This window comes from Panthera leo, chromosome A3, assembly GCF_018350215.1.
Source record: "Panthera leo isolate Ple1 chromosome A3, P.leo_Ple1_pat1.1, whole genome shotgun sequence".
Taxonomy (NCBI): Eukaryota; Metazoa; Chordata; class Mammalia; order Carnivora; family Felidae; genus Panthera; species Panthera leo.
Window position 1 is genome coordinate 128,873,037 of NC_056681.1, and position 25,049 is coordinate 128,898,085.

At 39.8% G+C, this 25,049-nt stretch overlaps 1 long non-coding RNA gene across 2 annotated transcripts in view; it reads left to right on the top strand.

The window, feature by feature from the left end:
* The window catches only part of LOC122216606, a 152,322-nt gene that overhangs the window by 91,432 nt on the left and 35,841 nt on the right, over positions 1 to 25,049 (top strand). For both annotated transcript variants that reach the window (XR_006200988.1, XR_006200989.1), the window contains exon 2: positions 24,544 to 24,651. This is a non-coding gene — a long non-coding RNA (uncharacterized LOC122216606). The remainder of the gene's footprint in view (positions 1 to 24,543; positions 24,652 to 25,049) is intronic.

The window sequence follows — 25,049 nt, forward strand, 5'->3', positions numbered from 1 at the left end:
GAAATATAATTATATGGATTATTTGAATATAAAATATAATTCCATAATTATTATGGCAGAATTATTTTCTATATGAAACCGCAAGTTGCTTATCTAATATCTATTGTCCCTTCTTTCTCTGCAATAGACCCCTAATGTTATACAGAGTAGCAAGGTACCAACTAAAAGATCTTTCATCTGAGTCAAGGTCCCTGGAAGAGTATTCCCGAAGTCCTACTCTTCTTTGTCAGTCGCCTAAAGATATGTTTCTCTGGCTACAAAGAGAGCCAGGAAATAGAGCCCTTTTTAACTCAGATACTAAGAACTGGAAGAGAACACAGTGATTACACAGCCTAATGTTTCATTTTAGAATTTGAGGAATAGAGACTCAGAAAAATCTTCCTTCCAGGATTTCTTTGCAGCTACAGAAAGGTGATATGATATGCCTGATGCTAGTGGGACGGGGCTTTTGACCTTACCTTTCTTTTATTCTTCCTGCATGAAATCCGGACACTGTAGCTGGAGCTCCAGCAGCTAACTTCTTTTTTAAATTTTTTTTTTAATGTTTATTTATTTTTGAGACAGAGAGAGACAGAGCATGAATGGGGGAGGGTCAGAGAGAGGGAGACACAGAATCTGAAACAGGCTCCAGGCTCTGAGCTGTCAGCACAGAGCCCGACGCGGGGCTCGAACTCACGGACCGTGAGATCATGACCTGAGCCGAAGTCGGCTGCTTAACCAACTGAGCCACCCAGGCGCCCCTCCAGCAGCTAACTTCTTACCATGGGAAATCCTTGAAGACGAAAAGCCATGTGTCAAGGATGGAAGCCTAGAAAGAGATTCAGCGTCTCTGAGAAGGGCGGGCAGCCTTAGCAATCATGGATTGCTTGTGTCTCAACTTATTTTATAGGTTTCCATCTTGTTTAATCAATGTTCCATAAGGTTTTCTTATTGAATGCAACATGAACTGATATACGGCCATACATAGAAAACTAATTAAATTAAATAATTCAAAGAGATAAAAAACTAAATAATTCAAATAAATTTATGCACAAAAAGAAAAAGTACATGGAAGATTTCAGAAGAATGCCCTGCTTCAGTTCTCGTTGGAAGAAAAAAACCTATTCTTTATGAACAAGACCAAAGAAGCTTTCCATGGCACTGCCTTGGGAGTTTGGGATGGTGGGAACCTCAAGGTTATGTGTTTATTTGGCATTTACTGTTTTCAGTGTTCGTTCCTTCTTTGGGAACTTCTTGGAGAAGAAGGGGTGTAAAAGGCAGAAGAAGAGGGTTTATGTTCTAACCCAATGCCATCTTGATAACTTACCTTGAGTGATAGCTACAGTATTGAGTACCCATTTGGTAGAAACTCAGATACAGTGACCTCGCAGAATGAGGACTATGGATCCATAATCTTCATTTCAAAGATACTCAGAGCCCCAGGAATTTTAAGTATATTACTCCCGATCATAATGTTAATAAATGATAGACCTTGAATTCAAAACCAGATATGACTCTGAAATCTGAGAACCAGTTATTACAATACGTCATTGAAAGACAAACAACCCTGCCATTTATTACATGACCACTATAGGCCCTACTGCTCCTACTATATATTACTATACTATGTACTGCCATAACTAGTATATTACATAATTGGTGTATCAGGCACTTTTCCAGTGATTATTTTTCAATCCTCACAACAATGTGATAGATAATAAAAACTGAAGCCACTATAGATTAAGCAATGTTATTAAAGTCAAGTGACCATTATATAGGAGAGCTGTGATTCAAACCCAGCTCTTGGAAGGTCTACAATATATACTATTTCCGCTAAAACTAAGGGTCTAGAAGAATCTAGGCAGCACACAGCTTGGGCATTAGGGACTGGAGTCTCGGAATGGAGGCAGACATCCAGATGTGGTAACTGTGACATAGTGCTTGGATCAGATAAGGAGAACAAATCCGTTGGCATTGAGTCCAGCGTGCAGAACTGGAGTTGTCTATCTTCTTCTTGTCTGGGATTATTGTGTAAGTGGCTTCAGTTAGGGAAGAAGTAAAGGGCTTAACTTCTTCTCTGTGACTGATGTTATGAGAACACTGTAGAGGTGGCCTCCTGAGTTTAGAAATCCTAGAAAACAAATACCCTGAGGTCCAGAGCAAGGTCAAACTCCTCTGGCCTCAACAAGCTGGTTTTAGGAAAAGGACCATCTCTGAGCCACTCTCCCATTCAATGGTGCATTTTTTTTAGGCTTCTTAAGTGGTGCAGCTAAATTTGAAAGCCTGCCTGATAATGTGAATACGTAGACACTGAATGATAGATAAAAATCTGTAGTATATACTACAGAAGGAGCCCTGAGGCTTGAGAAGCCACCTTCTGGCAATTTCCTTCCTGTGTGGATGCATCCAAGCCAGGTAATGCCAAAGATTGCCAGCAAACCACCAAAAGCTAGGGAAGAGTCAGGGAATAGATTTTTCCTTCCAAACCTAAGAAGAAACCAACCCTAATGATACCTTGACCTCAGATGTCTAGCCTCCCGAATTCTGAGACACCTCTGTTGTTTAAGCCACATGTTTGTGGTGCTTTATTAATGCAGCCTAGCATGACACCAATACTAGGGGTTAAAGTAGTATAACACCAATTACAGATGCTTCCTGCATCTACTTCCAGTGTGGCCTTAGACAGCTCACTTGTCTCTGGGTCTCACCATCTCTGTTTGTAAAATAGGACATAAAGTGATGTGACCAACCCCTCTCAGTTTTCATAGGACTGTTCTAATTTTAAAACTGTAAGTCTCATTTCCTGGGAGCCCTTCAGTCTTGGGCAAACTAGGATGGTTGGTCTTCCTAACATCAGGATATGTGATGTCTATGTCCCTTTCCAACTTATATCTCTGACTCTAAGCCCTTGCCTCTTTGGTCTTGGGTTTCCCATATATAAATTCTAGATTTGGATTCACTGGGGGACTGAGTCCTGAGGTCACTAACCATCCTGATTTCTAGTCTTGGCATTGAAAATATCTGTCCTGGAAAATCCCCTGGTCTTGGGCAAAGCAGATAGCTGGTCACCCTTATTGGCAAGGTCCATTCCAGCTCTGCCCTCCTAGAGCTCTGTCCTGCAGGCACAGCCCCATGTGCTGTGGTGGGCCTGGCTGGCCTCATTGGCCTATTTAACTCCTGGTTCTTGAAACATTGTGAGTAGGAAGGGCTCATGGTAAGATTTAGAGAATCATGATAAGAGGCTCATGGTAAGACCTTCAAAGGTTTCTCTTCCCAGACAAATCTACACAGAACTATCTAATAAGAAACAACAATCAAACCAATTCTCAGGATTCATACATGCATTTTCACAAGAAATAAGCTCACATGAGATTTTTTTTAAGGAGGGGCTTTAAGCAAGCTCCACAGAATGAGAGCTGGGTCTGGACTATGGTGTGAGTCAAATTACTTTATGTATTTTTGGAAGATAATTCTATTATCCTTAACCAAGTAGCTGATATTGTGAAGGGGAGTTGTACTAGTCCTTCCAGGATAGAAGTAAATGTAGGCAGTCTGGCTTGGTTATACTTAGAATACCTGGGGTATACAGAAGAACCAACCCAGGATTTGGGGCAGAAAATTCATACCAGTTCCACCAATTACATGCCCTGTATGGACCTCAGTTCAAGGTGTCTCACTGCTCATCTATCTATTGCAATACTAGTGCTGTTGCAGATTGCTTCTTCCTGAGGAGCCACTCCTTATATGAGGATTGGCCTTCCCACCCATTGACATTAGCTGTGTAATGTTTTTTGGCCAATGGAATGTGAGCAGAAGGTTTGGGGGGTGGGTAGTATGTGCTTTGCCATTATTTCTTTTCTCTGCAACAAGACCAGTGTATTTTCTAGGCTGCACTAGCAAAGCACCACAAACATGTGGCTTAAACAACAGAGATGTCTCAGAATTTGGGAGGCTGGATATCTGAGGTCAAGGTATCATTAGGGTCGGTTTCTTCTTAGGTTTGGAAGGAAGAATCTGTTCCCTGACTCTTCCCTAGCTTTTGGTGGTTTGCTGGCAATCTTTGGCTTGGAGATGTATCATCTGATCTCTCTCTTCGTCTTCACATGGTATTGTCCCTGTATGTATGTCTGCCTCTGTGTCCAAATTTCCTCCTTTTGTAAGGACACCAGTCATACTGGATTAGGGCCCACACTAGGGACCTCATCTTCCCTTGATCAATTACAAAGACACTATTTCCAAGTAAGGTCACATTCACAGGAACTGAGGAGTTAGGACTTTAACATCTTTTGAGGGGACACAGTTCAGTCTGTAACAACTAGCACAAATAGAGCTACTCTGGGAGTCTGAGTCCTGGAGTGAAAATATTGTGGAGGAGAGTCATAGCCAACACATACTGGACAGGTATGTGGGCCAAAAAATCTTTGTTGTTGCAAGCCACATCGTTTATTGCTGCAGCAAAACAAACAAAAAACCCAACTCTGTGGCATGTTGTGAAAATGAAATTAGACAAGGCACACAAGAGAGCTCTGAGATGTGCATATCCCTACGTGGAAGTGAGGATGGTACCCACCATCTTTCCCACTCCCAGCCCATGTCATAATGGGATTTCATCTCTTGCTGTTGAGATCCCCAACCTTAGATGGAAAACCACTAAATTCTGATTGGGGAGGTCTCTTTGACCTTGGCTCCAGTGGTGTCTGACACGGGCTGTCCCTTCCTGGTATTGAGGTTCAGTTTCCCCATCTATACAATGAGGGATCAGAAACTTTTTATGATTTCAAAGTCCCCTTCCAGCTCCGATATTGTGTGCTTTTGCTCGTGTTTGCCTATTTGCTGGATGGGTTGGATCTCTCTGGTTTGGCCCAGAATCATTTAGCTGCCAAATGTGTGGCTTTGGAGGCATGTTGTTTCTGGAAGGGCAGCTGTGTCTGAATAGCTAATGGATTTAATCAAAGAGGCAGCAAATACTGCCTCATGAAGATATGACTGTGTCAAAGAAAAGAGTTATTTCAGAAACCTCCATCCGAGGAAATGAATAGAATTGTCTGCCTGAGTCAGAAGTAGCCACAGCATGCCTACCGCAGCGATTGGGGTTTCTTTGAGGAACACAGGGCTCTGGAAGAAATGGCCAAATGTCGTCTGCCTCAGGGAAAAAGCCCTAGATTGCTCAGCCTATGTGGGAGAAATTTCAGCTCTGATGCCAACGACCTTAATGTCCTTGGGCAGCTCACTTTCTAGGAGCTGGAGTTTGCTCATCTGAAAAATGGAACTGAAAACAGATGGTCTTGTGATTTTTTAGGAGTTCAAGGTCATGAAATGGTTTTGAATGTTTGACAGAGTTTGCAAATGCTATTTTTAAAGGAGTACATGATAAAAATGAAGAGGGAGATTTGGAGCAACATATGGGTTTTAATCTCAGCTCTCCCACTTACTCTGGGCAAATCACTTAACCCCTCAGAGCTCAAGTTTACTCATCTATAAAATGGGGATAATTATACCTACTCCACAGGGCTGTTGGGAGGATTAAACGAGATTACACAAATCTAGCGGAGCTTGTTACACATAGCCTAGTGATACCAATTTTTATGTTGTATTGACCTTTGATAGACTTGAAAGTAATGTATAAGTTTAAAATTAGGAAGAAATTTGTGACATCTTCTGGTCCATCATTTTACAGATGAGATAACTTAGATACGGAGGGAAATCAAGTGTCTTGCCTGAGGTCACAGAGCTAGGAAGTTATACGAGTGGAACCAGAACCCACGTTTCCTGATACCCCTTCTGGCACCTCTTTCTACTTCACTACACTTCCAAGAAATATATTTCATTCCAAAAATATAGGCTCAAAAGGGCATATCACAAGCTCAGAGTCCCCAGGCCCTACCTTCTCCTCACATCCCTTTGCCATGTCAATCCAACATAGGTGGGTTGACTGGAATTGGACAATATGATAAGTTAGAACTAGGTTGTGCTGATCACTTATTCTGGCTCTGGTTTTAATATTGCTGAAATAATGTATGTCTGTCATGGAACAAAAGTTTTACAACTTGTTTATTTTCCTTCATGTTTGGTTTTTAGCTTTGGGGTGTTGCCCATTGCTAAGATACCTGGTAGCAAGCAGATGTAGGTCAGGGCTGGAGCGAGGGAAGACGTCACAGCCTCCTGGAGGCTTTCTGCAAGGGGCCTTCACACATCATGTTGCGCTCTCCTTTCCCATCACCACTCACTCCCCAGTGCACCACTCACCCCCCACGCTGAAAGTCTTTGTCATGAAACCTCATACCTTTTTATGGGACACACCAGAAACCATTAACATAGTCACTAATAATTTGAGAGGCAGTGATTAGGAAATCATGCTCACTTGCTCTCTTTCTCTCCTGGTACACCCGGCTGGCTCATGATAACAGATCTCCCACTTGGAAGCCTGTCATTTTCTCCACTTTACTCTTTCCTTTCCAGAGGAGAAGAGACCTACCTGATTGATACTATCTGGGAAAAGGTCCTGACAGATCCATAGCCCCTCCTTAGCTTGCAGGACAGATGTGTCCCCGGCTTCTCTTCCATGTGTTAAATCATTAGGGCAGGCTCTGCCCCTGCTGGGAGAATCCCTCAGTCCTCCTGAGACTGTATGTGACACAGAGTAAATGCCATTGCAGCAGCAGGGGTCGGCAGAGGGAGAAGATGAAGCACGTCTGGGCTCTCATCCAAGCCAGCTCCAACTTTGCTTGTCCACTTTTACCAGCAATCAAGCTCACATTTTCATCCTGACTCCTATATGTTTCTAGATTGCTTTCACCTTATTCATGTATCAAGGATTGTTTTTTTATTCAGAACTGACTGAAATGTCCTCAATATTTCTTTGGCCTTCATTGCCGAAGGCACTGGTCTGAAATCTTGCAAATGTTCCACATCTCGCTAACCGGGTTTTCATCAATCCGCCCATTTTCTTGGCATGCTCCCCTCTGTGAATCATTCTATACATTCATGGAGCCCATTCACCAAGGAGGCCCCAGTCCAGATGGATAAGGAGAACAGGTGTTGTCAATAAAGCTTTGGCTCCAGAAATAGGAAATAATAGTCAATACAGGGACATGGCATGGGAGTGCTGTAAAAAGTAACATGTAAGGGCTAGAGCTAGACTGGTCCCAGGATGCATGACCCCCCAACCCAGCCCAGACAGCATCAGGGGGTATGGGTGGGCCCTGGGTTATTTTAAAGGAATGATTGTAGAAATTCCTTTCTAGATCTATAGATATCTATATTCCTTTCACTATTTATGTTATCTTTGTGAAATTAAGCACAGAATTTACGCTCTTAGTCCTTAATATTTCACCTGTTAGGTGATACTTGATGTCATCTGTCAAATGATGCAAATCCTTACATATCACAATGGGTCTGAAATGGTTGCCTGAAAAAATAGAACAGATACTTTGGAAAATCCCAGAAAAGTATACACTTGTTAGAAATAATAATTGTTCTCATTTAATGTATTAAAGGACATTTGGACAAATATATTCCAAATTTTTACAAGTTATATATTATTATTTTCTTATACTGTACCACATTCAATTTTAGATAATAGCTTTCTGTATTTGCATAGCATGGAACTGGTAACAAGACATTGTTCTCATCCACTATTTAATTTGATATAATGAACGTCTATGAGAGGGCCTAATGACCTAGGCAGAATGACAGGAGCACCTCTCTCCTACTAATTCCCTTAGGGATGGGCAGGGTCCACTAAGCACAAGGGACAAGATATGGAAACTAAGTCACCTGCCATCCTCTGTGTTAAGCAGAACACCAGGCACCAGTTCCCAGCGCCAGAGGAGGACTCCCACTACATGGAGAATGGCAAAGATCCCCATTGTGTTGCCAGCCATCAGGAACAGAAGGCCACACTTTTGTCCTCTGCATCTTTGTATCAGAGTGACCAAGGAAAACAAAACACAGTCATGCACTGAGTAGGACAAGCTTTACCCATATGGGAAAGAGCCAGAGACAGATCAGCTTTGGTAATGGGTGTCAGCAGGTCCCGGCAGGCAGTACACGGCAACTGGCCTGAATTTATCACTCTTATGCCACAGTGGAAGGAGCTCTCCCTCTACCAGCTGAAGTAGGAACTCTTGAAGACTGAGACCTTGGTCAGCACCATCGATGTGCCTGCTTACGAGGAACAAAGAACACTCACTGACCCAGTACCAGGGGAAGACATTCCCATGGAAGTGATAAGCCTGGTATGGGTTGTGCGAGCTCTTTATCCCTTGGTAAGGAAGAGTTTCAGGCCCAAGGCCCATTCTTCTGTGTCTGAATGAAAGGCAAAATACATGCGCATGAGGCTGCCTTTGGACAATGCAGACTTCCCCGCCCACTCCTATCTGCCTCAGCACATGGGGGCTTATAGAGTGGGTTCGAGGGATGGACGCAGAGATCATGGGCCCAATGGTCAATCTTGGATTGAGCCTTTGTCTCCCTTCCAGAGTATGGAGGACGATACGGAGTCTGGAGTATGCTTGCCAGTGTGTGGGTCTTAGTGTTTATTTCCCTCTTTGAAATTTTTTTTTATTGTTAATTTTTTTAAGTTTCTTTTGAGAGAGAGAGAGCACACAAGCGTGCACAGGCAGGAGAGGGGCAGAGAGAGAGAGGGAGAGAGAGAGAATCCCAAGCAGGCTCCATACTGTCAGTGCACAGCCCTACGTAGCGTTCCATCTCACAAACTGGGAGATCATAACCTGAGCCAAAATCAAGAGTCTGGACACTTAACCAGCTGAGCCATTCAGGTGCCCCCTTTCTTCTTTGTTTAAGGGTCTGACCTCAAGGTTTAGGGTGATAATATTATAGCAATGCAGTGTATTTTAGCAAGTCATAACTGTATTGCTCTTAAACTTTGACAAGAAACAACTTGCAGGTTATTGTCTCTTATCCCAGTAGTGTAAGTAACCCTAGGAGTTAATAACAACAGCTGAAAAGTGCAGCAATAACAAAGCAAAGAGCTACTAATAGAAAGTTACTCAAAAGCACTGTGTAAATAATTGCTATGTTTAAACAGACATAAGTACAATATGCATATTAGAAACTGTGTAAAAGAAACACACAGGAAACAGTAGAAGATGAGTCCTGTACTTGCAGTGAAATGAATAATATTCATAATTTAATTGTTTAAAAGATCCAAATGTATTAAGTTAATTAAGCCTGAAATTTCGGGAATTTTACTATGTGCAGGAACAGTAGCATTAAAGAAACCATAGGGGAGAAAAAGCAATGATAATCAGAAGGTAATTAATTTACAAATCAAAGGGTAAAACTGATTAATTCAAAGCACAATTTTAAAAATTTGGAGTAAGAATAAATCATGAAAAGCTCTGTGCTAAACATTTGAATATCTCAAGAAAAAAAAAAACAAGCGAATCTCCTATGAAAACAGAAATGACTAAAAGTGATTCAAGAAGAATGAAAAACCTGAGTAAACCATAGAATTGAAAAAAAAATTAGTGGAAAATTTATGCTTCTACATGATGTCATGCTTGGGCAGTTTTACATACTTTATGTTTTCATGGAATAATTCCTGTGCTATTTAAATTGTTCCAAAGCAAAGACAGAAATATTTACAAATTTATTACACTAAAACCCGACAGTGATAGCACAGAAAAGGGAACCAGGATCTCGCCTGTAATTCTGAAAATAGAAAGAAAGAAAAAAACTTTGTAAAATGTCCAGAAATTGAAATTGAAATATAGAATTGTATTTAACAATTAGTATACTGTGACTGCATAGGCTTTATTCTTGGAACAAAAAGATATTATATAAAATTAGTTGTATTATTTTAGTACATCTTATTGATGTATTAGTGAAGGAACATTTTTAATCATCTGTAAAAGTGCTGGGAAGTCATTTAATGAAATTTATCACCCACCCATTCCAGATGAATGAGAGAAAGAAATAAACATACAACCATTTGTAGTGAACTGGGAATATACAGACACTTCCCAAAGATTATAAAGAATATCTAAAATCCAAAATTAATGGAATGCTAACGTTGAATCATTACAGGTATTTCTATTATACTGAGGAGCAAGTCAAGATTTTATCTTAAAGGCCATTATCATGCCTTCTCAAGAAGCTTTAGACAGTTCAGTAATATATACAACAGACATAAGAAAGGAGAAATAAAATTATCATTGGTAGGAGATATATGAATGCGCATATAGTAAACCGAAGAGAATTATCTAGGAGATTCAGGAGAATTAGCAACCTGTTTAAATGAACACAGGTTTAGTAATGTGTCTGGATTTTAAAAATAAAAAAATGAACTGCTTATGTAGATATCAGATATGACTAGCTAGAAATTACAGGGGAGAAAAATAAGATTGCAATAGAAAAAAAATGTTGTTCATCCTCTAACATAACCCAGGAACAACAAGAAATATGCAAGGCTACATGAGGAAACTGAAAATATTTACGGCAAGACATTAAGGAGATGTGAATAAATGGAAAAGCATTTTATGTCCTCATTTGGAAAGAAAAAAAGTAATTTTAGGTCTAATAATATTTCAATTTTTAAAATTCAATAGATTATAATTTAGAATTCAGAGTGGTTCTAATCTGGAAGAACAAAGACACAGGAGAGGAGATTTTGAGATTGGGGAAAATCTTGACTGTTTTTCCTACCAGATGTTAAAACATGTTTGAAAATGACAATGATTAAAACAGCTTCTGTTCCTGACTCACTGAAGCAGATGCTGCACACAGACTAGGTAATTTGAGGAGAGTTTAATAAAGGGACTATTTACAAAAGTGTGGGCAGATTTTAGAGAGACCAAAAAGGGATTATGCAGGACTGCAGGCTAGCAACAGTGGAGAGTCCGCAGGCCTGAAGCGGAGTGGAGAGGGCAGTTACAAAACCAGTGATAGGAGAGCAGTGGCCAGGAGGGACATATGACAGGAGCTGGGTTCTTCAGCAGAGGGAGAGGCTAACCCAAGGCCACATGACCAAGAAGAAACAATAGGATCACATACTCCAGCCTGATCCCTCTTCCTTCTGCCCAGGGGCAAAAGAGCCTGCTGATGCCATCCACGGAGATCAGAAAATAGGGGACAGATAAGGGTGGACATAGAGGGCAGATCCAGAGAGGACATCTTGAATGGGAAGTGAAAATATCACACTAAATGCCAAAATTGACAATGGGCCAAAATAGATAGTCCTGAAATAAGGATCCAAAATATTCATTCATTCAGTCAACAAATATTTGTTGAGTGCCCACTCAGTGCACAAGGCCATTAGTTACAAGTCAGTAAGAAAAGCAAGATTATTTAATGAAAGACATGGAGATTTGAAAGGTCCTTTGGAAAGGTTAGATCAGTGGCTGTGTACAACTGTGCCAATGGACTCATTCACCACCCACTCCCACTTCTTTCTAGCTTTGGCTTCTTGTACCTTAGAGGCTGCGAAGCCTAAAACCATTAGCTATAGAGCACAGATTCTGGAGCCTGTCAACCTGGGTACAAATCCTAGCTCCACCATCCATTAGCTGTCGGGTGGGGTGATAACTTTTGGTGTCTCAGTTTTGTCATATGCAAAATGGGGATATAATAATTCCTGCCCTGTAGGAGATTGTGAAATTTAGTTAAATATCTGTAAACGTATATAGGGCAATGTCTGGCATCGCGTAGTGTCAGCTCCTAGCATTCACATTCTCAGAATTCTTTGCAGCTAGCATACCACCCAGGGGACACAGCCATGTGTCCTTGGGAGCATGGAAATGGACATCAAGAATTGGCAGTAGTGATAAGAAGCTGGGTCTCGTGGCAAAGACACTTGATTGTTCTGGGGCTCCTGCTGTGGGGTTTCTGCTCACCAGTCCCCAGCGGGGGGCAGTAGTGGATGTCCCCTAGAATGCTCCCATGATGCACCTGGGGATTTTTTTTTTTTGTCTGTATTGCTGTCAACTGTTTGGCACCCTAACCCTGCCGATAATTCAGAAAATTAGCTTAAACTTCTTAGTAAATCCCTCTCTGCGTCAAGTTGCTCAACTGGCTCTCTTGCCTGCCCTGTACATATCACTGCCTCTAGTCAAAATAAAACCCAGATAATTAAGTTTTTTATTGTAAAAAGTAAAGTTATTTAAAAAAACTCGTAAAGTAAATGTTAGCTCTTAAATGCCCTCAGCTTGGAAAACAAACAAACAAATTTTGTAAATATAAAAAACACTGGGAGAAAATCTTGAGAAATTCGGCAACATAGCTTACAACTAGGTCATGGGTCATAACTGGAATCAAAATACATATAGAAGATTTCAACAAATGACAATGGCCATATTTTTAACATTTATGAACATTTTAAATCAGTGATAAAAATGAATCTAAAAACGCTATCAATTTATATCAAAATAAATACGATATAAAAACATGTTTATTGGTAACTTAAAAGTGCAAATGAAAGCAAGGTGTTATTTTTCTTCTTTGCCAATTTGACAAAGAAGTAAGAGAAAAAAAGGATTTATCCTTATTCTGGCAAGGAGGTGGTGAGGAAGTCCACTCATTCTCCATTGGTGGGAATAGAAATTGGTAAAATTATTCTGGAGACAATTTGGTAATATTTACCAAGGCTTTATGCATCCTGCTCCTGGATTTAAAAACAGGTCACTCAACCGTGCTTCAAGCTGTGGCTGGTACACAGAAAACAGCTTGACAACAAAATGTATTTCAGGCAGTCACCCACAGGCCCTCATGGACTATTCTGACTGTGGATCTCTGCAGCTAGCCTATCTCCCAACACCCCTTTGGATTCAAGAGCTTCTGGACTTTCAGAGATGCCAAGCCATTCAGCCTTCTCCAGTTTTCAGATTAGATATGACATCCCACCCAATCCTAAGCCCCAAATGCTGCACCTGTCCAGTGTCTCTCTCAGTCACAGAATGACGTCCCCTCCATTTTCCCAGCCATGGCCACAACCTCATCCTCCCCAGCCTGGCTGCCCAGTGGGCTGACTTCTTCTCCATCCCCCTTCATCCTCCTTGTCATGTTATGCAAGGAATATTTGACCAGCTCCCACTCTTGACCCAAAGTTGAGTGATTTTTGCCAAATGCAAAAGTTAATATGTAACTTTCAAAGGAAGCAGAATTGAAGAAGCCTCTTACCTGCTGAGTGGTGTTTTTTTCTCTATTTAATATTATTGTGTGACTGGAATCACTTACACGCTGTCTCTTGTTGACCACTTTCAAAACTATAATTTCCCGTAACTATATTTTCTGTACATTCTTCCTAAGCCTTTTAGGTAATTAACCATTCCCTTCAATCTTTTCTTGATTCTCTCCCTTTCTGGGGGAGTAACAATTTTCCCTCCCATATTTGAATCAGTGGGTTTTGTAAGTCATTGTTTTCACAATTTTGAAACTTCCTATCTTAATTTCCTCCAAATTTTGATCAAAATAGGAGTTGTCTTTAAATGGAGAAAACAAATAGGATCGGCACTTTTTATATACCTTCTTTGTTCCTCACTGTAGCTCAGCTTAACACGGGTCATTTTGTAATCGTTAATTCTCTGTAGAAATCAGAATGAATTTTGAAGAGATACCGAATGGGTTAGATTAAATGGTGAGTGCAGGCAGCAGTCAGGTAGCTTTATATTCTCATTTCAGCACCTTTAATAGCTTTTCTGAAGGACTGTATTGACTGTCCTGGGATAGAGGTGGGAGCTGGATATTTATCTGGCGATTGCCCAGTGTAGAGGTTCTAACAGGATAACAGTCCCTTACAGGTAATGTAACCTTACTTTCCTAAATGCTTAAAAGAAATCCAGAAAAAAAAATAACTCTGGTTAAAACCAACTTCTTCTTACTTTAGTAAAATTCTTCTATGTCACAAATCACAATAGCTAGCCCAGATTGGTGTTTATCTAGGTTTTTACTGAGTAAACATAAATATAAGCCATTAAACAAGAAAGAGGAAAATAAAATGATAAAACTAATTTACAGTTAGCCAGACTGTGCAGAACAAAGCCTGTTTGTTATTGCTTGAGGAATATAAAAGTTCAGTCAATAAAAGTTTGTCAAATATCTTCTGTTGTGTCACTTACTGTGGGCATTAAGGTGTTTTTTAAAATGTTTTTACTTGGGACGCCTGGGTGGCTCAATCGGTTAAGCCTCAGACTTCAGCTCAGGTCATGATCTCACGGTTCATGGGTTTGAGCCCCGTAATGGGGTCTGTGCTGATATCTCAGAGCCGGGAGCTTGCTTCAGATTATGTGTCTCCTTCTCTCTCTCTCTCTCTCTCTCTCTCTGTGCCTCTCCACTGCTCATGCTGTCTCTCTCTCAAAAAATAAATAAAAATGAAATTTTTTTAAATTTATTTTGACCGAGAGAGTGTATGAGCAGGGAAGAGGCAGAGAGAGAGGGAGACAGAGAATCCTGAGCAGGCTCCACACTGTCAGCATAGAGCCCAACGCGGGTCTCAAACTCATGAACTGTGAGATCATGACCTAAGCCAAGATCAAGAGTTGGATGCTTAACTGACTGAGCCACCCAGGTGCCCCTATTAAGGGTTTTAATAAGACAATTGACAACATATTGGGGTGGGGGAGAGAACGGGGAACTTGAATGCTGTAATTGTCACGCTTCAGATGGGCATGGAATGTTATTAGAATGGAGGAGGGTGGTGACCAGGCCTCCTGGGAATTTTGCAGAGTTTTATAGGTGACATTTGAGTTTGGAAGTAGAATAGAAGGAGTCCATCCAGAGTCTTAAGAAAGGAGTGTACTAAAGAGGACAGGAATGCTCGAGAGTAGCAATGTCAAGGGCAATGGTAGCAAGGCGAAGAAGGAGGAGACTTAGGGAGGTAATTGATAGCGGTGGTGCAGCCTCTTGAAGGGCGCCTGAGACAAATAGGCACATCCAAGGTGTACCCATACCCTTTTAGCCAATAGCATAATTCTTAGAAGAGTTATTTCAAGGAAATAATGCAAAAGAAGAAGAAAAAAACCCAAGGTGTGCAAAGCTATTGATAGTAGGTATTTATAATATGAAACTATGAGGGAAAAAAATCTCAAAATACAACTATTCAGAACACTTCACACACAAACAAGTAGTGTAACACGTTTGCAGTTCCATTAGAAATAAGAAAAATTGCCTTACAGATACGGCACACCCATTATCAGTATAGTTGTAGAAAACCTAAAGCAGGAGGATTAAAAATAGGAAAAGAATTACAAACATTGCAAAGTAGGGAGTCAAGATAAGTTCCTTTCTTTTCATGTGCAAAGGTTTAGGATGGTTTAATAGTAAATACTTTAAACAGTTGTTACAGTCCACACACAAGAAAAGAAACGTCAATATGCAAGTCCAAACTTCTGGGCCTGGACTTATACTTTGGGTCTAAATTTCTGATTTAGGGTGATAGTCAATAAATAGTCAACTGTAAGCATGATGTACATATGACATATTCACTGCGATGCACTATATTGCTCACAAATTGTTTCAGTCGGTTTCACAGGATTCAAATCACACAGAATATACTCTCCACACTGGGATTAAAGTAGAAATCAGAAACAATACGATATCTTGAAAGTATTTGGAAACTAAAGGAACATCCTTCTACACAACCCTTGAGCCCAAGAAAAAGAATAATAAACCCAATAAATTTCTTACTAGATTTATGAAGCCAAAAAAAGATAGAAAACACAGTGAATGGAGGCACATCACTGCAGAGTCCACAGAGATTCAGAGACAATGGGCGTACATTATAAAAACTTTATGCCAATGAAAAAACAACTTGCCAAAATGGACATATTCCTTGAAAATCTTCATAGGTGACTGAAATGCACAGTCAAGTCTTACAACAACCACAATCTCTGGTTGTAAGGATACCACATATTCATAAGTGACTGTTGTCAGGCCATTTTTCCAATTCTTCCCACCATACCTCCAAACAGCTCCTATCTCTTCTGACTTAAAATCTTTAAAGACTCTAGTTTGGCCACAGGATAATGTCCTGATTTTTAAATTTGTGATTTAAATTTAAATTTTTAAATTTAAATTTGTGTGCGCACACACACACACACACACACACACACACACACACCATGACCCGTTCTAGCTTACTTATCTAGCCTCTTTTCATTCTCTTCTGTATTTTATGTTACAGCTCTAAAACCAAAAAAAAAACCTTAGATACCAATTTTGTTGACTCTAAAGTGTATGTTTTTCATATTTCAACATCTCTGCTATTGGAATGTGTTTTAGGATTAATGGAATTGTGTAACTAATTCGCACATTGCTTTTGTCTTAGTGGTACCTGCCGTAATAATGTAATCCCCATAGATGTTATGGTCCTTTCATGCCTCTTTGACTAAACACATAGAAAGAAGTCTATCTCGCTTCTTTTTCCCTATTTCACACAACTGATGATCCGAACTCGCAGCAGTTATCACAAAAACATTTCCTGCTTCAAACTGACCTTAACAAAATACTATTTATTTATTCATTGCATTTTTTTAATGTTTATTCATGAGAGAGAAAGACAGAGCATGAGTGGGGGAGGGGCAGAGAGAGAGGAAGACACAGAATCTGAAACAGGCTCCCAGGCCTGTCAGCACAGAGCCCCACGTGGGGCTTGAACCCATGACCCATGACCTGAGATGAGGTCGGATGCTTAGCTGACTGATCCACCCAGCCGTCCCAAAAAACTACTATTTATTGAGTGTCTACTATGTGCTAGGGGCTCTATGCCATGTGCTTTCTTTGGTGTTTTTTATATCAAAGCTCACGGAGGTTAACTGAATGCCACAAAGGTCACACGCTAGCTTAAAAACGGCCAACTAGAAAACACAAGTCTGTTTACGCCTAAAGTCTTTGCTCTTGGTAGCTCCGTGATCCCTTTCCTAATAATAGCCCATTACTTGTCAAGTTAGGCACACCATTTTCAGAGTTCTTACAGTATCTATTTCACCATATTGCAAATGACTTTTCTTTTGTATCTTTCTGATTTATGAGGTAATGAAATGTTTTATTCCTAGATCCTTAAGACTTAGCAGAGTGCCCATAGTGATACCAAAGAGTAAATATTTTAATAAGTATGTTAATATTTAATGAAGAGTAAATATTTTAATTTTAATACACGATAAATAGTGCATATAATAAATATTTTAACTTTAATAGTAAATATTTAGTAAAAGTATCCATGGCAATGAGATTTTCCTGGCCCTGATGTTTTTTCCAACCATATACAGTGGGAGGTGGTATCCCTGACACTGGAAAAATCAAACAAGCCGAAGATAGGATTATGGGTAGAATTTAGAAGTCTACACTCTAAAGCAGTGGTAACAAATGGCTTTGATCCCTGTCTTGACTCTTACCTATCACTAGTTTACCGGACTATTGGGTTCAGAAGGATTCCGAGGCTATACTAGCCTGGCTGCACTAGCCGGGGTTGACCCCTGTGTGGCTGTCTTTCCTGGGCAGAAGTGGGGAGAGTATGTGATGTATTTGCCATCCACGCTTGAAGGAATCTAGCTCTGTCCGTCCTCAGGGCCTCTGCCCGTTTGGAAAGGTCTTCCTCTAGATATGGCTGTCTGTCGCTTTATTCAAAACTCTGTTTAAATATCTGTTCATCGGAGAAGCAGACCCACCATTCATTCTGCAATAGCACATTCCTTACCCCCATCACTCACTGTGCCTTTTTCATGCTTTATTATTGTTTCTTGCTCTTGTGGGCATTTGGCATTATATTGTGCACGTTTGTTGATTTGCTTTTTGTATGTGTCCCTATGTGAGCTCCGTGAGGACGTAGATTCTGTTCTGCTCACTCAGGCGCCCGAAGAGTTCCCAGCACATAGTTGTTGTTGAGTCAGTAACCAAGTCTGAGGGCAGTATCCTCTCTGTCTTCTTCTCTCACGGCAGTAATGGCAGATAGTAAGTATGAGAAAAGATGCCCCTGTCCTAAAAGAAATTACTATGTTTAAGGTGGATCAATTTTGTAAATACCATAGTGCTTATATAGTCTGTATCTCTAGTCCTTTATAATTATTTATTTCTTTTCTAACTCTTCGCCTCTTGTCCACCTCTCTCTTTCCTGGTCTTTACCATTAGAGACATTTTCTGTTTCTCCAACAGGAGAAATTTCCAAAACACATTTTACTATCCACTCTAAAGAACCACCCTCTTTATTTCCTTAATGGATGATTTTAATGATTTCAGATGGCCCTACATTTTAAACTGCTCTTCTCCTCAAGCCATTTCCTCTGGCTTCTTTGAAAACACTCCACCACGCTGCCCAGACTACGGTAATTGGCTGATTTGCCTATATCTCAAGGTCAGTTTGAGTAGCAGCCCTGATGTTGAATTTTCTTTCCTTTGATTTTGGGCCTCGTGCAAGATGCAGAGCCAAGTTAAGAAGAAGAGAAAAGCTGTCCTGTCGTGAACGTTAACCTTAAATGTAAAAACCTTAGGAAAAAGTATAGAACAGTTGCCCCATTTACTCTCCATGTATAGACAGGCTCCAGTCATGGTGTGTGGTTCCAGGAACACATTTAAGGAGGATATGAGTTAGGATATGGTTTCTGTGCCTTGTGACAAAAATCCAAAATAACAGGGTTTACACAAGATAGAAGTTATTTTGCTTTTTCCTAAAGGTGTTAGCTTCTGTGGCATAAATGTGAGTCATAAATCTCTCGGGAGCCCAGGCCCATTATCTGACCTTCTCTAACACATCTTTAACATTTCCAGGGATTTGTCTCTGTCTCCGAAGGCAAGTTGCTCACTGCTCCATCTACCTGCCAGCCAGCACAACAGAGAAAACAGAAAAGGAAGGATGCAGCCATGTCCTTTAAGGGCACATTCAGGGCATTGGACATACTATTTCTGCTCACATCTCATTTGACAGAACTCAGTCACATGACCACACGTAGGCACAGGGAAGGCTTTGGCACATGGTCTTTATTCTTGGAAGCCACATAAACATCTAAGTGTGATAGTTGCTCCTGCTACAGAAAGGGAGAATAGTGATGGGCATACAGCGAACAGTTTCTGTCACAGGAAGAGAGGATGGATTTTTTCCAGAGTGTGTAGGGCCATCCCTAAACCCAGGAGCCATCAGCGGATTATTTGAAGTTCTTACTGATTTCCTTTATAGTCTGGTGGGTGTGATGGAGCAGTGGTTTCTAAGACAACTAACTGGTCATTTAGGTGGAATCACCAGTAACAGTTCCTCAGTTTTATAGGTCCAGAAATATATGGGCATAGATTATGCCAAACAGACTCTCAAAAGTTTGATATAGAAATCAAATAAAGAATGTAATTTAGAGTGAGAAAAATCACTATCGATTGGCACGGGCAGTTTGCGTTAACAATCATCTGGGAAGCTACTAAGGAAAGCCAAAGTATAATTGGGATGTTGCTGGTTGAGTAGAAAGAACAAAAGGAAACAGCTCTTCCTCACATTCAGTGAAGTTCATCAAAAATAAGAAATTCAGGTGACTTCCCGCATCTTAGAACCGGGAGGGAATGTAAAGATTATTTAGTTCAGCTTCCTCGTTTTAGAAATTAGGAACAGGAGTTCAAAGTGGGGAAATAACTTGCTGGAAAAACAAATCCCATAGCTCATTAGAGGCAGAACCAGGGCAAAAACAAACAAACAAATAAAAAAACCAAAACAAACAAAAACAAACAAACCCCAAAACAAAACCCAAACCAAATAAAACATATGTCATTTCCAGTACAAGCAAGGGTCTTTTCCAGTTTAATTTACACCAAATTTCATTCATTGTTTCATTTATTTGGTCACTTGGCAAGCTTAGATATTTAAAAAAATGTATTTAGGTAGAGAAAAACATAACCGTATAATGACCACCCAGATTAAGAGACAGAAGGCCACCAGCACCTCGGAGGTCTTCCTAATGCTCCTGCCATTCACTGCTCCTCACCCAAAGATAGCCACTGTGGTTATATATAACACCACAGATTCGTTTGCCTGTTTTTAAACGGAATAATACATATGCTCTTTTGTTCAGTATCATGTAAATGAGATTTATCCATGTTATTACATGTAAGCATAATTCACTGGCTGTTATTGCTATAGAAGCCACTATGTGAACACAGCACAAATTATTTATCCACTCTGCTGTTGGTGGTGATTTGGGTTATTCCCAGCTCTTTGCTACTACTGCTGAAACCACAATTAATGTTCTCATACACCTCTTTTGTTATACCTGTATACGCATTGCTAGGGCCTCATATCTGTATGGAATTGCTGGGTCACAGTGTATGAGTATTTCCAAACTTAGTAGAGACTGGAATTGTCCAAAGAACCCGGATCAGTTTAAATGCCAGTCGGTAGCGTATGAGAATTTCAGGAGCTTCACATCCTCACCAGCATTTGTCAGTCTTTCTCATTTGATCTGATGGTTGGTATATAGTGTAAAAAGGAAATAAAAGAGAACTTCCTTGACTTCATAAAGAGTTTCTACTAAACACCTACAGCAAACATTATGCTTAAGGTTGAAATTTTTGAAGTTCTTCTGCTACTCTCAGAAATGATGTGAAAGTACTTGATAACATTGTTTCTGTTTAATCTTATACCGGATATTCTAGTCAGTGGGGTAAAACACATAAAATGAAATAAAATAGGGGCACCTATGTGGCTCAGTTGGTTAAGCATCGGATACTTGGTTTCGGCTCAGGTCATAACCTCATGGTTTGTGAGCTCAAGCCCCACGTTGGGCTTTGTGCTGACAGCGTTGAGCCTGCTTGGGATTCTCTCTCTCCCCCTCTTGCTGCCTCTCCCCCCTCATGCTCTCTCTCTCAAAGCAAATAACTAAACTAAACTAAAATAAATAGGGGTATTTAAGAAAGATAGAAAAAGGAATGAAAGAGGATGAGTGCTACTGGCTATTAACCTCACAATATACAGCTCTAATAATTTATATGGTATAGACCTGAAGCATTAAAAGGCACAGAACAATGGAAAATAATATAAAATTAAGAAATAGATTCACATATATATTGCAAAAATGTAGCCTATGATAGAGGTCACGTTTCAAATCAATAGTGAAAGATGGTTTGGCTTACTCAGCTACATAGCCATTATGATAATAAACTTGGATCCATACTTCATGCTTTGTATCAAAATAAATTATGAATAAAATATTTAAGTGTAAAATAATGAAAGTATAAAGCTCCTAGAAGAGAGCACAAAAAATTCTTAAAAAGGGGGACCTTTTTTTTTCTTTTTTTTAAATGTTTATGTCTGAGAGAGAGACAGAGCATGAGCATGAGCAGGGAAGGGGCAGAGACAGACGGAGACACAGAATCTGAAGCAGGCTCCAGGCTCTGAGCTGTCATCACAAAGCCTGATGTGGGGCTTGAACTCATGAGCCATGAGATCATGACCTGAGCAGAAGTCAGATGCTTAACCGACTGAGCCACCCAGGCGCCCCAAAAGGGGGACCTTTCTAAGTAAATTATAAAATGAAAGATTAACAAATTCTATTCCATAATAGCATGGCAAATCATCCCAATGCAGGCAAAAATGTTTAGAACTCATTAATCAACAAAGGGTACAATAGTCTTTTGTTTACAGGCAAAGAAAGGGCTGATTATCCCCAACATGTGAAGAGCTTCTATAAATTTCTAGGGGTAAAAAACAGACAGCTTTATTTTTTTTAAAGTTATTGTAACTGACAATGTTCAGAAATAAAAAGAAAGGTTCAAGATTTTTGGATAGAAGATTAATACATAAAAATTAATAGCATATATCAAAATAATAGCCTTCATCACCAATTTGATATATGTACATTCAGTTTAGATATAACTAACTAAAAGATGTATGAATCAAACTAACAGGCAAAACTACCAGATTTTCAGAGAAAAAAATCTAAAATTCTATTAAACATATGAAGACATCATTAATGTTTATAATATATAGACCAATGGGGGGGGGGAAACCTTGAATCCTGTCAGACAAATGGACAAAGATATAAACAGGCAATCAGATTAAGAAACATAAATAATGTACATGCTAAGAGATGCATAAGCTCATGGGTGTTAAGGGAAATGCAAAAGAAAACAACCACAATATATCACTTTGCTGGTGTCAGAGTGAGAAAATTAGGAAGTCGGATAATGCCAAGTGTTGGCGGAAAGTGTGAATGCAGGAACTTGCATGCTCTGTTGCACAGAGTACAAACCAGAGCAATCACTCTGGGAAACAACCAGACTTTAGTCCAGTTAGAGGTCTGCCCTGAGACCCAGAAGTCTCTCTCTGGGTGTGTATCTCCCACAGATGCATGAGGGGCACTAACAGGGAAGTTCCTCTCTGCACCCTTGTTGTGGTACAAAACTAGAAGCCGTCTGGGGGAGTCTACTCACTAGGAAACAGAGAAGTATAACAGTATGATGCACAGAACAGAATGTCATACAGCCCTCCGGAATCGTAGATGAGATCTACGCAGAACAATATGGATAGATCTTAAAAAGTGTTGGATGAAAAAAGTAAGAAACAATATGAGGTACATAGCACAATGTCATTTGTGTACATTTAACATATGTTCACGCGAAATAAAAATGCATGCTTCTATGACCAGACACAAATAGAGGAATGTATATCAAGCATATTAGATTGATCTTCTATGGTGAGGGCAGTGGTAGAAAGAATGATGATGGAAATAAAGGAAATTAACCAATAAAGAATGAGAGGTTACATGGATTAATGATGATAATGTGTCATGAACACAGGCATATGATAAACTCATGCTCCACAGCTGAGCATCCTGAATTATGAACTCCTTTTGTGAAATTGTGTGTATTTATATAGACACGTGTGTGGGTGCGTGTATCCTGAAAATTTTCATATCCATTTCCCTAATAAGTCCATCTTCAGAAATGTAGTTTAAGAAGTAAATCAAAATATAGAAAAAAAGTCTACCCAAAGATGTTCATTGCAGCATGGTATTCTATACTAAACAGTATAAACAATGTAAACGTTAACAATAAAGATAATGATTAAATAAACCATGGCATATCCATTTAATACAATACTTTGTAAGCATTCAATTGATGTTTACATGGAGTTTGTATTGACATTGGTGATGTCTACAGCATACCAATATGTGATAAAATATGTGATATAAAATTTGATTTATATGAATACAGCTAAAATGGAGACATGTATTGAAATATTATCAGGAGAAAATACATATAAGTGAATAGTGGTTTTATATGAGCAGTAGGACTATAGACAATGTTTTCCTTTTTTCCTGCATTTTTCAAATGTAACTTAATGAATAGTTATTACTTTCAAAAATGTAAGACAAATTATACCAAAAAAAAGCAAGCATTGTTCACAGATTAAATGCAAATTTCCTAAGAAATATGACCAATTATGAGCTGTCAGTACTTTTCCTGAGCACAAGGAAACAACAAATTATGAGGCCACCTGAGCTCCTGGAGCTAGGGAACAGCCAATGGGTACTGGTTTCTTTAAAGTGGATAACAAGATATTAAACTGGATGCTTTGACTAAGTCACAGATAGAAAAGAGGTAGGATGCTATAATAAGAACTAGAAAAAATCCACTGTAGATAGTGAAGAACTCATTTAGATAACTCAGTCTTGCACCAAGGAAGTACAAAAGGAGAGGATCTTTGAGGGGGTGCTGGTTTACCATAAGTGCCACACACCCCCTACCCCCCCCCAAGAGGTGCAATGGATCAATCCTGCCTTAGCTCAAGTCTAGCAAGAAGGACTTCAGGGAACGATTGGAGAGCTCCATGTATGTAGCAGTTAGGATTCCTTCCCAGGACATTCAGAAGACAAGAGACTGGCCCGCTTCCAGGTTTATCCAGTAAAAGGACACTTGAATGTGTTCCTTGCACCAGATGTCTTACATTTCCTGATCTCTTTATCAGCCTTTCTCCGCCATCTTCTCCACATACATCATCCTGTCCATGTATACTGCCACCCCGCCAGGTGCGTGCGCACACACACACACACACACACACACGCTCCAAAGGAATGGGAATCTATAGTTATCAAGGAAGAAAAAAGAGAAGACAGGCAGGGCGGGTGCTCTACAGCTGTTCTACAGTCCCAGAGGCAGGGACTGTAACCTTTAATAAAGTTGGAAATTGGCTCCTTCAAGGGTCTGAGTTTTCCAAGTACCAAGTGAGACTGTGTTTTGTGTTTAGAGTGACAAATGGGATTTTCTTCGATCTAAGAGAGAAGAGAAAATCTCAGGGATCTGCCTCACTTCATCTAGTGACAGGGGAGAAGCTACCCTTCATGAGTGTATTTAGGATTAAAAAAAAGATGCTTTCGATTTTATGACTTAACGCCAATTATTTCACTGACAGTGTGGCAATTTGGCAGATAGATTTCCTGGGTGTGAATACTGGAAGCAGCTGGGTGGAAGCTACTCGGAAGACTGGGGCAAGATCCAATTGTACTGGTTCTCAAAGTGGGGCCCTGGACTCTGTGGGGTCCCTAAGACCCTTTCATGGGGTGTACTAGGTCAAAACTATTTTCATAATCCTAAGATTTTGGCTTTTCTACTTTAATTCTTTCACGAATGTTTTTGCAGAGTTCTGCAGAGGTTACATGATGTATGAAGGAACAGATTGAATGCAAAGGAGACGTGAGAATCCAGTTGTCTGCTCTTTAGCCAGACATTAAAGAAATCTGCAAAAACGTAAGCCAATAGCACTCTTCTCACTTTTCTTTTTGGAAAATATAGTTATTTTTATTAAAATTATTGTTTATGTAACATTTAATGTGTTTATTTATGCTATTTTAAACACATAAATACTTTTTCTAAATGTGACTGTTAATTCTATCATGGCAAATATTGATGGGTGTAACTTACATAAACAAAAGCTCTGGTGGGCTTCCCAATAACTTACAGGAACCCAAAGATCCAGAAAGTTGAAAACCACCGTGCTAATGAACTAGGCAGGTACTCCAAAGGGGAGATTGGGTCTAAGAAACAGATGTCTCTACAGATTGAGGAATACCATATGTATAAAAGTTTCCTCTTACTTTAAAAATCTGACTAAACACCCAATGAAAACATACTTTTATAATAAAGAG